At 45.8% G+C, this 6,000-nt stretch overlaps 1 long non-coding RNA gene across 1 annotated transcript in view; it reads left to right on the forward strand.

The window, feature by feature from the left end:
- The window catches only part of LOC134935070 (uncharacterized), a 158,775-nt gene extending 158,066 nt beyond the window's left edge, over positions 1-709 (forward strand). The window contains exon 5 of the long non-coding RNA XR_010179875.1: positions 518-709. This is a non-coding gene — a long non-coding RNA (uncharacterized LOC134935070). The remainder of the gene's footprint in view (positions 1-517) is intronic.
- Positions 710-6,000: the final 5,291 nt, after the last annotated feature.

The raw sequence follows: 6,000 nt of genomic DNA on the forward strand, positions 1-6,000 counted from the left end.
CGGCCACTCAAGATAAAGGTGGCTACATCTGTATAGCAGATTTTGTTAGCATTGTAATGTATTAATCTGGACTCCTTTTGCAACCACGCCAAACACCCTGCAACTCTGCAAGGTGCACCCAAATGAATGTACATACAGTAATGTCTTTTTAATGTACATCTTCCCTATGTACATTTGGCGTGAAGTACATTATACTGTACTTCTAAATGAGTCCCATTATATGCAGAACAGATCCTCATATAATTCTAGTCAGCTTCTAACACTTTTGGCAGGTTGTAAACAATAATTTTTATTTCATTACCTTGCAAATAAGTTATTTCTGTTTCCTGTGAGATGGGGGGGGGGGGGGGATGCGGGGGAGCACACACAGTAGTTAGGATTACTTATGTATGGGTGTGGTTGCAGCACAGCGCAAGCCATTAAGATGAATATTGGTACAACTGACTTCAAGAGCCCTTTGTTTTTTTCCATGAAAGCCGTGTGCTGAGTCCTCTCTCTCCGCTTCACTTTTGCCCAGATTCTAGCTTGCGTTGCTGTGGAGTTAACAAGCTGATGAGAGAGCTAATGAGATAACAACAAGTTGACTCTTGAAAATTGTTCCTTCCCTTGAAAGTGAATCTTTGTGCGAGACAAGTGTTGGCCGTTTGCTGATGCCACATCCAATTATGAGAGACGAGGAACTTGCAAAAGATACTTAGAAGTTGTCAGCTTGAGAGGACTGCTGGGAATAATCCAGACAAATACCATACTTGCTGGAATGGCACCAGTCATGGAAATTATTATTAATAAGACTTAAGATGATTTATAATATCAGAACTTAATAATAAAATGATGTTTCATACAAAGTGCAGTTGCTCTTAATGACCCATTTATGTCCATGACCTTTGTGTTGTTAAGATACAAAGTGAATAGGGCAAAGGTACAAATTGGAAAAGTTTCAGTAAATAGGGAAAGTTTAGGAAACAGGTTTATAGCATGTCTTTTTCATCTTCTCTTTCCATATAGAAAACAGCGATGGTCGATGGCTTTTAGTGCACATTACAATCTTGTTTCCCGAGCATGGAACTTGTTTACTACTGTACGTGTTACACTGCAGGACGTACAGTATGGCGTAGCATATTTGAAATAGAACACATTGGGTAGTGCATTACTTAAGATTTATTGGCTGGACGGCACGGATTAAATAAATGTGTACTCTAAAAGAAGCAATTGCAGTAACTCCAGCAGCAAATAAGCCAAAATATCAGAATAATTATAATGTTATGCCCATGGAAACATTTATCTAAACCTCATATTTACATGACATTATGGTGCAGCTTTGAAAGATTTAGAGAAATGAATGGAAAAGGGAAATGTTTCTCAGTAAATAGGAGCAATTTAGAGAACACAGAATTCACATTTATTTCCTCTTCTTATAGACTCTTTCAATATATAAAGTAATGACTGTTTTTTCATTTCACAGCATTTTCTTCCTCTGCTGTGCTGAGGCTCCATGGTTGCTCATGAAGCACACTACAGTTATCTTTTCTGTTTTCTGACTACTAGTTTGCTGCTTGTGGTCTTAGAAAACTCTTACTTATGGGCAGGGGCGGATTGGGATCGAACACCAGACCGGGAAATTTATGGAAGCAGCCCTAATGGGGGGGAGGAAGCTGGTGGGGGGAGGGGCCTGTCAAGAGGGCGGAGTCACTCCTCAGAGGTCCTGATTCTGAGATAGACACAGTTGGGGCCTCCTTTGCTTTACGTTATGCTAATGTTTACCTGCAACTTTATGCATATGCTGCTACAATGCCCTTCCCTGATGTACATCTGTACGTCTGACTATACAAGGACTGATATGCCCACTTTCAGTGCCTACTGACACTGCGGTCATGCCTTTAATCTACTTCTGATTTTAATGATTTTTAATTCTACAAACCCCTTTTTCTTACTTTATGTGTTTCAAAGTAGAGAGAGGGTGAGCTCCCCTCCCCCAGCACACATTATTAAGACCCCCCCCTCCCCCCAGCACATTATTATGACCCCCCCTCCGCCCAGCACACATTATTAAGACACCCCCCTCCCCCCAGCACACATTATTAAGACACCCCCTCCCCCCAGCACACATTATTAAGACACCCCCCTCCGCCCAGCACACATTATTATGACCCCCCCCTCCGCCCAGCACACATTATTAAGACACTCCCCTCCCCCCAGCACATTATTATGACCCCCCCTCCGCCCAGCACACATTATTAAGACACCCCCCTCCCCCCAGCACACATTATTAAGACACCCCCTCACCCCCAGCACGCATTATTAAGACACCCCCCTCCCCCCAGCACACATTATTAAGACAACCCCCTCCCCCAGCACATTATTATGACCCCCCCCTCCGCCCAGCACACATTATTAAGACACCCCCCTCCCCCCAGCACATTATTATGACCCCCCCTCCGCCCAGCACACATTATTAAGACACCCCCCTCCCCCCAGCACACATTATTAAGACACCCCCCTCCCCCCAGCACACATTATTAAGACACCCCCCTCCGCCCAGCACACATTATTATGACCCCCCCTCCGCCCAGCACACATTATTAAGACACCCCCCTCCCCCCAGCACATTATTATGACCCCCCCTCCGCCCAGCACACATTATTAAGACACCCCCTCCCCCCAGCACACATTATTAAGACACCCCCCTCCCCCCAGCACACATTATTAAGACACCCCCTCACCCCCAGCACACATTATTAAGACACCCCCCAGCACATTATTATGACCCCCCCTCCCCCCAGCACACATTATTAAGACACCCCCTCACCCCCAGCACACATTATTAAGACACCCCCTCACCCCCAGCACACATTATTAAAACACTCCCCCCCCCCCTCACCAGCACACATCAATGTGATAGTTTCTTTCCTCCCCCCTCTTCCTTTGATTATCTGAGGCAGCACTACCTGAGCCTCTGCAGTTAGAGTCTTCGTTCCTCTGTGTGGCAGGCTAGCTGCTACTGTAGTACTGCACGCTGCTACACTAGTAGTTTTGCTCCTCTTTCCGTGGCTGCTGGCTCCTCCTGTCAGTGCACAGTCAGGTGTACATCACGTGACTTCCTGTCTGTGCATTGGTGTCCCCTACTTGAATCCACCGCTGATAGCAGGTAGAGGGGTGAGCGATGCTGAAGACTGCTGTGTCTTCATTGGGGAGGGGAGGGAGGACTGGAGGGGTGACACTGCTGCCTGTTTTGACTAGTGCAGCGGGGAGGAGCGTGCAGTGGGTGGGAGATCAGAGTGAAGAGATTCTGCTCATTCTGCCGGCGCTGCTGCCTGTCAGTGTGACGGGGCAGCTCCGGCAGCAACATTGCATATCAGTAAGGTAGCACAGCAGGGAGAGCGCCTCCCTAGCACTGCGCCTCCCTGCTTTGCAGACCTTGCTGAGCAGGTAGCGCCGGGCCTGGCCGTATTACATGTATAGCACCGCACTACAGGTATAGCACTGCATTACAGGTATAGCACCGCCTAATTCAGACTTGATCGTAGCAGCAGATTTGTTAGCAGATGGGCAAAACCATGTGCACTGCAGGGGGCAGATATAACATGTGCAGAGAGAGTTAGATTTGGGTGGGGTGTATTCAAACTGAAATCTAAATTGCAGTGTATTTACCCTTCACAGAAACAAAATAACCCACCCAAATCTAACGCTCTCTGCACATGTTACATCTGCCCGCCTGCAGTGCACATGGTTTTACCCAACTGCTAACAAATATGCTGCTGCGATCAACTCTGAATTTCCGTCTACATGTATAGCACCGCATTATACGACTAGCACGACATTACATGTATAGCACCTCATTACACAAATAGCACATTACATACATAGCCACCACATTATATGTAGCCACCACATTACATACATTCCCACCACATTACATGTTTAGCACCTCATTACAAAAATAGCACCACATTTCATAAATAGCCACTGCATTACATAAATAGGCACATCATCATGGACCGACATTGGGCAGCTATAGGGCTGAAGGGCTTTGCATTAGAGATTGTCCCTGGGCTGGCTGTGAGTGCTGCCTGGACAGATGGCATCCTGAGAACAAGGTACATCCTGCTCCTGTCCAGACCCCAAACCATACACAGTGACTGGGGACGCCCTAACCCTTACAGCATCATGATAATGCAAATAATGTAATTAAAAATAACCTCTCTGTCGGGTCCCCTTCAGTGCTCAGTTGCCGCTCTGGCCAGTTCAGTGAGAGAGCGAGAGCTAGGGTGGCTGCGGGTTTAATGAACCCAGCTCCAGCCATCGCTATGCTGCTGCTCCCGGGTCGGGCTTGTTGAAGAGACCTTTGGCCGGGGCCAGAGAGAGGATGCTGCTGGGCTGGTTAACTTTCTTCAGGTCCCCCGTTGGTAGAACAGTTTTACCACTTTTCACAGCTAGAGGCACCTGGAAGTGCCCGCCAGCCTAACTTCCGAATTGCATTCCAATGAACCGCAAGTACTGGAAGCAGTGTGAGCCAGCCCAGCCTAAGTGTGAATCGGCCTGGCTGAGGGGGGTATGGGACCGGCCTATCGGAATCTATCATGGTGTCCTGGTGGGCCAATCCGCCGCTGCTTATGGGAAATAAAACACATTTAAAAGTGGATTAGTAAGAATCTGTTAATGAGAACAAGCTGGACAATGTTTTGCCCATTGGCGTTTCTATAATTGGTGCAATGGGTGTGGTGCACACAGGCCCTTGGGTCCAGCAGGGCCCACAACGCACACATTGCACCCATGGTTTAATACTTACCTTTCCGGAGTCCCGCGTCGGGCACTGAGCTGCAGCAAAAATCATAGCCAAAATGGCCACCGCACATGCGCAATAGTGAAAATTGTCTCCGGTACATGGCAGGCGCCCTGTTTCCAGAGACCTGTGCATGCGCAGTAGACTCTGGCATGCTGCCGGAGCCTACTGCGCCGGGGAGAGGAGGGGGCCCATCCACAGTCTGCCCAGGTGCCCCCTCCTCTGTTAATAAGCTCCTGTTTTTGCCAATAGGACATTAGCCATGGAAATGATTCATTAATAAAACCAAGGGGGATTTTATCAAATGTTCTAAAGAGGACAAATATTGTCTGTATAAACCGATCATCTTCTAGTTATCATTTTATTGATTGTAATAGCTAAATGATAGATAAAATCTGATTGGTTAATATGGGGAACACCTCCATTTTTTTCTCTTTAGAAAATGTGATACATCATGCCTTTAATTGTGATATTCTAAATCAAATACAGTATCTATGATATTCTAACTCAACATCTAAGTGGAAAGAGTCTAGAAGTGACTCAGTTGGAGCTGGATGGCAAACCAGTAGTGCTATGTGCTACAATACAGTCAATGAGGGCCATTTACAATGCTATAAGCATGTGAGCTGTTCACTTGGTGGACCTTATTATTTGTAGTTGGACATGTGTCAAGACTCTTCCTACAAGCCCAATACCCTCTGCTTTTAGTGGGACCACAAAGAGACAAGTGTCCACTCCTACCATAGACACAAATAAGTACTTGAAATTTGCACCAGTGTATCAAGAAGTTTTAGAAAGGCATCCAATATGGTAAAGGGAGGGGGAGATAACCCATCAAGCAAGCCAATTGGGAATAGATCTGTCTGGCCTATGATCAAAGTGTTAATGAGCAGTTTCCAAGGAGCAGATGTCTTGATTAAAGAACATGAGAGTGTAATACAACCTTAGATGCAATGCATTATATCACATTGAAATTCCACACAATATTTAACTTAAATATCCAGTAAAATAGCTGTTTCAAAACAGTGTTTAATTTAAACTCGAGAATCTCCATTAAGGGTTCTTATTCACACATGATGGTAGTCACACAGAAGGGGCCACGTGTTAAATTGCTGCCTTGTAATTCTACAATTCCTTTCTTATATTTTGATTTTATTGATAATTGTGATTAATGATTGTGATCGAAATATTATCAATTATAAGGTGGAAGAAGAGCGTTT

Source organism: Pseudophryne corroboree, chromosome 6 (assembly GCF_028390025.1).
Source record: "Pseudophryne corroboree isolate aPseCor3 chromosome 6, aPseCor3.hap2, whole genome shotgun sequence".
Taxonomy (NCBI): domain Eukaryota; kingdom Metazoa; phylum Chordata; class Amphibia; order Anura; family Myobatrachidae; genus Pseudophryne; species Pseudophryne corroboree.